The sequence below is a fragment of the Gekko japonicus genome, unplaced genomic scaffold (genome assembly GCF_001447785.1).
Source record: "Gekko japonicus isolate JY-2015 unplaced genomic scaffold, Gekko_japonicus_V1.1 scaffold482, whole genome shotgun sequence".
In the NCBI taxonomy this organism is placed as follows: Eukaryota; Metazoa; Chordata; class Lepidosauria; order Squamata; family Gekkonidae; genus Gekko; species Gekko japonicus.
Window position 1 is genome coordinate 365,670 of NW_015167068.1, and position 8,408 is coordinate 374,077.

Here is an 8,408-nt window from a genome sequence, read left to right on the forward strand (position 1 = left end):
TGCTGAACAGGAGAAGGACAATCAAACCAGAAATCATGACTTCTCCTTAATGCTATGCCTGTAATAATCTGTGGGTACAAAGGTCATACTGCAACTATTTCCAGGCAGTCGTTCCAGCAACATAACCCATCGCATGTACCAATACGTATGTGGAGCTCCAGCATGTACAGACTGGCTTCGTTTCATTGCAAGAAGGAGCTGCGTTACACAGTGTTCCCTCTAAGCTGAGTTAGTGTGAGCTAGCTCACAGTTTTTTTAGCCTCCGGCTCATGCATTTTTGTCTTAGCTCAGTAAGGAGGGCTCCAGAGCAAATTAATTGATGCAGTAGGCAAATCGTTCGTTCACAACTTGAATGCCAGTAGCTCAGAACGTAGAATTTTTGCACAGCTTAGAGGGAGCATTGGCTGTGTACATACATTATTTCCCACATATTTTATTTATTTATTTATTTGATTTATACCCCGCCCTCCCCGCCAAGGCAGGCTTAGGGCGGCCTACATAATTTTTTTTTAAAACAGTTTAAAACCACATCAGATCTAAAGTGCTATACATAAACTCCTACACAACGGAGAACCATAGTCCAGTATTTTTCACCACAGGAATCAGTTAGTACAAACATAGTTGATGGGAAAAGTCCCAGGGAAGGCTCTGACGTTAGATCAAGATGTTGAATGTGGTCAGATGCCTGGTGGAAGAGCTCCGTCTTGCAGGCCCTGCGGACCTGGAGCCTCCCCTTCCCAGATGTTCTTGAATGTCATTTTCCACGATCCCATCCGGGACCATTTGCAACCGCCGAGCCAAATGCTGCCTCACAAGGTAGCCCAGGTGTCCCTCACCCTTTTGAGCCAGTGCAAGCACCTTTGGGATTCTGACAAAGAGTACTGGGCACGGCCACAAAAATGGCTGCCACAAAATGGCTGCCACAGAATGTGGAGTCAGCCGTAAACTGGCTGACACAGCTTACCTTCACAGTGTCACAGTGAAGAGCCTTGTGTTGTGGCGGCAGCTGCTGCCAAAGCAACATTTAAAAAATAAATACATCTGCACAGCCCATCGGATCTGCACAGCAAAAGCCCCACCTGTCATCGCCCAGCAAAGGTGTCCACAGGTGCCACGGCACTAGGGTTGCCAACCTTCAGGTGGCACCTGGAGATCTCACCCTATTACAATTGATCCCCAGATGATCGAGAGCAATGCCCCTGGAGGAAATGGCTGCTCTGGAGGGCCAACTCTATGGCATTAAAACCCACTGAAGCCCCTCCCCTCCCGAAACCCCACCCTCCCCAGGCTGCACCCCCTAAATCTCCAGGTATTTCCCAACCCAAACCTGGCAAGCCTGTACGTCACCCATGGGCACCATGTTGGGGACCCCGGGTTAATGTGGCACTAGGTTCAAAAGGGTCAGGAGCCCCTGCATCAACCTAGTTTGGTGTAGTGGTTAAGTGTGTGGACTCTAATCTGGGAGAACCGGGTTTGATTCCCCACTCCTCCACTTGAGCCTGGCTGGATGACCTTGGGCAAGCCGTAGTTCTGATGAGAGCTGTTCTTGAAAAAGAGCATTTTCTGTCATAGCTCTCTCAGCCCCACCTACCTCACAGGGTACTTGTTGTGGGGAGGGGAAGGGAAAGGAGTTTGTAAGCCGCTCTGAGACACCTTTGGGTAGTGAACGGCGGGGTATAAATCCAATCTCTTCTTCTTCTCTTCTATATGTGATCATTTACCTGCCCTCTTTTCAGACCAAAAATATACCAATGCATTTTCTTTCAACACATTTTTAAAGGAAACAAATGTTTACATGCTGACGTTAGTTAGGCTGCGAGCCTCTATGAAGGACTGAAGCTCGCAAGATTCCCCACCCCCGAGGACTGGAAACCCATTTAGCCTAAAGAGCTTAGCATCAGGGAACCTCAAGCAACTGAATCAAACCAAACTTAAATTAAAGCCAAATGAATGGCTTCTAGATGAGTGCGGGATCTGGCTTCTCCCACTGAGCAGAATGCCTCCATCAGGAGCCAGTCTAATTCTTTCCTTCTCATGCTCCACCATGAGGCACCCAAGAATTGCAGCTACAGGTATAGCTGAACCCTTGATTCAAAGACAAGTCCTCTGACAGTGAAGCATCCTACAAAAACTTCTTTCCCAGGGCACTGGCACACTGGCTACCCTTGTACGTATATACATGTACACATGAAGCTGCCAGGTACTGAATCAGATTGATGGTCCATTCAAGGTCAGTATTGTCTACTCAGACTGAAAGAAGCTCTCCAGGGTCGCAGGTCATAAGAACATCAGAGAAGCCAATGTTGGATCAGGCCAATGGCCCCTCCAGTCCAACACTCTGTCACACAGTGGCCAAAAATACCAGGTGCCATCAGGAGGTCCACCAGCAAGGCCATAAGAACATAAGAGAAGCCAATGTTGGATCAGGGCAATGGCCCCTCCAGTCCAACACTCTGTGTCACACAGTGGCCAAAAATGCCAGGGGCCATCAGGAGGTCCACCAGCAAGGCCATAAGAACATAAGAGAAGCCAATGTTGGATCAGGGCAATGGCCCCTCCAGTCCAACACTCTGTGTCACACAGTGGCCAAAAATACCAGGGGCCATCAGGAGGTCCAGCAGGGGGGCCAGGACACTAGAAGCCCTCCCACTGTTGCCCCCTCCCAAGCACCAAGAATACAGAGCATCACTTGCCCCAGACTGAGAGTTCCTATCTATACCTTGTGGCTAATAGCCAAGGATGGACTTCTGCTCAATTATCAGGTAGGCCTGTCATGGTGTTTGAATGTGAGGGGGGATTTTATCTCCCTCCCGTTCTCAGCGCTTCTCTGCCTAACGCTCCCGCTATCTGCACATTGGCCTTGAAGATGCTTTGCTGTAATTCCCCAGGCCTGGGAACTGTAACTGCTTTGGGAGCAAAAATGCTTGCTTGCTTGCAGGGCCTGCGCGCGTGAGAAAACCTCATTGGCTTCGCAGGTGGGGGGGGGGGTAGTTTGAATATGCTATAACTTAGTAGCTATCATATTATAGGGCATTCTTAACACAGGCTGTTTACATGTACTTTAGTTCTGCGTGACCATAATAAACACTTATCTTCTGAAGGAGCCTGGGTGTGTGGATTACCAGCCTAAAGTTCCTGACATCCATATGCTTATCTAATTCCCTCTTGAAGCTGTCCAAGCTTGTAGCCGCCGCCACCTCCTGTGGCAGTGAATTCCATGTGTTAATCACTCTTTGGGTGAAGAAGCACTTCCTTTAATCTGGAATTCACTGCCACAGGAGGTGGTGGTGGCTACAAGCTTGGAAGGCTTCAAGAGGGAATTAGATAAGCATATGGATCAGAAGTCCATCAGTGGCTATTACCTTTTATCTGTTCTAACCCGACTGCTCAGCAATTCCATTGAGTGCCCACGAATTCTTGTATTGTGAGAAAGGTTGACTTCTTTCACATCGCTTCCTACCTGATCTGAACTGGAGATGCTGCGGATTGAACTTGGATCCTTCTGATGAGGCTCTTCCACTGAGCCACAGCACCCCCTACCCCCAACACATGAAGCTGCCTAGTACTGAATTGGATCCTTGGTCCATCAAGGCCAATATTGTCTACTCAGACCGGCAGCAGCTCTCCAGGGTTGTAGAATTATTGAGTTGGAAGGGACCTCGAGAGTCATCTAGTCGAACCCCCTGCACGATGCAGGGAATTCATAAATACCTCCCCCTCCACACCATCAGTGACCACTGTTCCACGCCCAGAAGACGGTCTCAGGCAGAGGTCTTTTACATCACCTACTGCTTGGTCCTTTAAACTGGAGATGCTGGGGTTTGAACCTGGGACCTTCTGCATGCCATGCAGATGCTCTACCACTGAGCCATGGCCCCCCTCGGTGGGATCAGAAGGAACCACCATGCGCAAGGGCTCGGGAGGAAGCACATGCAGAGCAATGCTGCCTAGATTTCCAAGCACAACGCTGGGGAAACAGCACGATCCAGTGAAGCCACTCCCATGCATGGAAGAAGCAGGACTGCACCCCAAGTTTCCAACACCAATAACTTCTGCTATTTCATACATGTACTTGCTCCAGTTAACCCAATCTTTACTCCTTGCTCTCCATTAGTCCTAAGTATGAACACAAATTTTGTGAGGTGACATTGTCGTTATGAAAAGAGAGTCTGAAGGACTCACAAGTGTATTCCAAAAGACCTTACAACTATTGAACAATTTCATTCTTCTGGGCCTCTCTCAACAGCTTCTTGGGTGCCATTGGGGAAAAAAATATATATAGGTTCATTACCAGTCAGATGATTCGAGCAGTCAGGGATCACACAGACAGTGTGATCATGTGATGGTGCAAGCAATTAGGGATCACACATCAGAGATATGACCCCTGATTGGTTGGATCGTTTGGACAGTCAAGATTTAGCTGCTATATAGCAAAATCTGGCCCTGCTGGTGGACCTCCCGATGGCACCTGGGTTTTGGCCGCTGTGTGACACAGAGTGTTGGACTGGATGGCCTTATGCAATACGGCTTCTCTTATGTTCTTATCAGAGTGATTTTTCCACGCCTCCCTCTGAATAGGAGAGCATTTTTTCGCCTATTTCACAGCTCCAAAATCGGTGGCTATATTTCTCAGAATGTCATTTTTTTCCTTTGAGAACTATCATGGTATAGTTAGGGTTGCTGGATCTTGCCTGGCTGCTGGCGGGGGGTGGGTCCTGGTCCTTCTTTGGGATCTCATAGGCACGCGTGCTGTGATGATGTCACCCAGAAGTGATGTCATCACACAGGGCACATTGCAGGGAACGCTCTAAGGAAAACTCTAAGGGTTTTCCTTAAATGATAGAGCGTCCTCCCTGCGACATGCCCGGCGCGATGATGTCACCTCCAGGTGACGTCACTGCACCAGGCACGTTGGCGCAAACAAGATGCTTTGGGGGTGGAGTTCACCTCACCAGTCAAATCGGGGCTGGTGGATCGGGGGCTGTGAAAGTGGGCAAATCCCTACCCGTGTTGGGGGAATGGGAACCCTAAGTATAGTGGTTAAGAATAGTGAACTCTAATCTGGAGAACCAGGTTTGGTTCCCCACTCCTCCTCCCCATGAAGGCCTGCTGGGTGACCTTGGGCCAGTCACAGTTCTCTCAGAACTGTTTCATCCCCACCTGCCTCACAAGGTGACTGTTGCGAGGAGAGAAGGGGAATGAGGTTGTAAGCAGGGGTCATTTCATAGAAAAAGAGCTAGGGGAACTCATTAGCATAACTCATTAGCATATGCCACACACCCTGACATCACCGGAAGTGTGTCAGAAGGTCACACCCCCTGCCCCAATGGTCCCGGCTGCCGCTGCCGGCCTTGCAGCTCCCCTGCCGAGCCCCATGAGGAGACCTGCAAGGCCGGCGGGAGTGCAAGGAAGCCCCGCGAAGGCCCTCCCTGTCCCCAGGCAGGCAGGGGTGGGGAGAGGCAGGGAGGAAGCAACTTACCCTCCCTCTTCTCCTGCCTCCTCCTGGCTGAATGAGGGCCGGAAGCGGGGTGGCCGGAAGCAGGGGGCGGGGCTTTGTCATGTGCCCCCCCCCGTACCTCACCCGGGGGAACTGCGATCCCCCGCGATCCCCCCCGAAATGACCTCTGGTTGTAAGCTGCTTTGAGACTCCTGAGAGTTGAGAAAAACGGGGTATGAAAACCAACTCTTCTTCTCCTTCTTTTCTGAATACCCTCTCCTCATTTTCGTTAGGCCCTCAACCGAACCACCCTGGAAGAATCCCGTTTCTGTCTCCATTTGATGTTCTATCCCCCCCCTTCCTTTTTAATGACAAAGAGACTCCATTCTCTTTTCAGAACAAAAATGAACAGCCAAGTGGAATTTTTGCATCGTATTCTTCGGCAGAAAGCCACGGAACTTAAAAAAAAAAAAAGTGGGTTCCAAAGATGAAAGTGACTTTGCCAAGCTAAGAAGCTTCAAAACAGAACTCAAAAAACACTAATAGAGAGACAGATGGTTCCACTGAAGGTTTCGCTGCCAAAAAAAAAAAATTATACAAAAAAAATAGAGTGATGTTATTGAAGCTGACTGGAAAGTTCTCTGATGACTGCAAATGCTCTTGTCCCATTTCAAGTGTTAACTCTGCCCCCAGGGCTAATATAAACTAAAGCAACACACACACACACACACACACACACACACAGAGCAGTTGCCAAGCCCACAAGGTAACGCACAAGTCTGCACTTGATTTCAAGTGACTTCTGGATACACTCGCCAAATGTATTGTACTAGCGCGGCTCCCATTTGGGAAAGGAGCCACTACGAAAAACAAGGGTGTTTGTGTTTTTTTTAAAGGAAAAAGGGGGGAAAGAGAAAGTCACATTCTTGCATGCGAGTTCCCCACCTACCACAGGAACACAAAGAAAGCTTGTTTTTTCCATAAGCCCCTCACACTTCGGATGACAAAACTCCGCTAAGTAATGGAGGTAAGAACCGCCGAGAAAGGTGAGGACGGTTTACATGGAGACCGAAATAACTCAGTCAAAACAATGCCATTTTCATTCCACGCTGGAACAGTAGGCAGAAGGAAGGCTTTCATACCTGCACTCCATTTCCTCTCGAAAAGTAAATAAGTGCTAAGGTAATTTTCATTGTTATCAAAATATTCCAGGAGGGAGAATTGTGAACCAAATGCACACCCTGGCTGGCTTGGCCTGGGAGGCTGTAGTTATTTATTTATTTTTTTAAAAAAAATGCAAGGAGGTTTGTTTTAGCTAGACTTGTTGCTAGGTTACAGATGTGGGGGGAAACAATGCAAAATCTAGGACTCCCCCCTAATTCGAAACCTTTTTTAGCTTCCCGTCTACAAAATGATGTTGATACACGATGGCTTTCTTCTCCCTCCTTCCTGTATGCCAAATTATATCCCTCCTAACCAATGCTCCCTCTAAGCTGTGGAGTCTTGTGAGCAAAAATTCTACTTTGTAAGCTCCTGGCATTAAAGTCGTGAGCAAGCAATTTGGCTACTGCATAAATTAGTTTGCTCTGGGGCCATCCTTCCTGAGCTAAGACAAAAATGTGTGAGCCGGAGGTGAAAAAACTGTGAGCTAGCTCACACTAACTCAGCTTAGAGGGAACAATGCTCCTAACCCATAACTTGCTGAACCTAGACTGCTTAGGGCTGCTTAGAACAGAGGGCTGCCAATTCAGGATTGGGACATTCCTGGAAACATTTTGGAGGATGGAGCCTGGGGAGGGCAGGGTGTGAGGAGGGGAGGGGCCTCCGCAGAATGCAATGCCATGGAGTCCACCCTCCAAAGCAGCCATTTTCTCCAGGGGAACCGATCTCTGCCATCTGGAGATCAGTTACAATTCCAGGAGGTCTCCATGGTCCACCTGGATGCTGTCAACCCCTATCAGGACCTTGAACGGGGGCTAATTTCAGATCCTAGGTTTGCCAACCTCCAGGTGGCACCTGGAACTCTCCCACTATTACAACTGATCTCTAGAAGACCAAGACCAGATCCACTGCAGAAAATGGCTGCTTTGGAGACTGAACTCTATGGCATTGCACCCTGCTGGAGCTCCTCCTCTCCCTGAACCCTACTTTCCCCGAGCTCCACCCCCAACATCTCCAGGTGTTTTCCAACCCAGAGCTGGTGACCCTATCAGATCCTGTCAAATGTTCTACTAATGTCCACCCATCGGAAAGCCAGCAATCGATGCACAGATAAAATGCACATTTAAGGTTTCCTGTTGTCAACATGCACATTTAAGGTTTCCTGTTGTCAACACATGTTTTGAGGGCACAGCTGGAGAGATCAGAAAGAGCCTTTTGTGGTTTCTGTGCCAGTGGATCACCAGCGTTAAGGGTAGGAAACCTTCTCTGTGATGCCATACAGGAGGTACACACTGGGGTCGGCTTCAGAATATCCCAGGTGGGGAAGATTCCAGGGCTTCTGGAAGGTCCCTTGCTGTCACCCCACTTCACTTATTTGCGAATGCTTTACCGCGCTTCCAGTTACACACACCTCACCATGTCACTGGGGAAAGGGCTGCAGGCAGTGAGTAGGGATGTGCATTCAGTTCAGACGAACCAAATGCACCCCCGAAAATGGTCCATTCGGGCCCCTTTCGGGCTGCTGCAGGCCGATTCAGATTCTCTGATTGGCCCCATTATATCCTATGGGCCATTGAAATCAATGGCAAAAACATAGGGTATATTCTGGGGGCTGGAGGGGAGTGGGTTTGAGGGAGAGGCTCCAAACTCACAGGGTAGCTGCTGGAGCCTCTCCCCAGGATACCAACCAATTCTACGGGGCCCCAAACAGGTTGCCCCCATCCCCTCCTCTGCGGGGGGAAAAAGTTACTTTTTTACCATGGTGCTGTTAGTGGCTCTGGGGGGGGGGGGGATTGAGGAAATTTTTAGG

The 8,408-nt window shown here is 49.1% G+C and overlaps 1 protein-coding gene across 1 annotated transcript in view; it reads right to left on the reverse strand.

Annotated features, from left to right (window-relative positions):
* SOX5 (SRY-box 5) overlaps positions 1-8,408 on the reverse strand; it is a 587,891-nt gene that overhangs the window by 206,949 nt on the left and 372,534 nt on the right. The window lies entirely within an intron of this gene.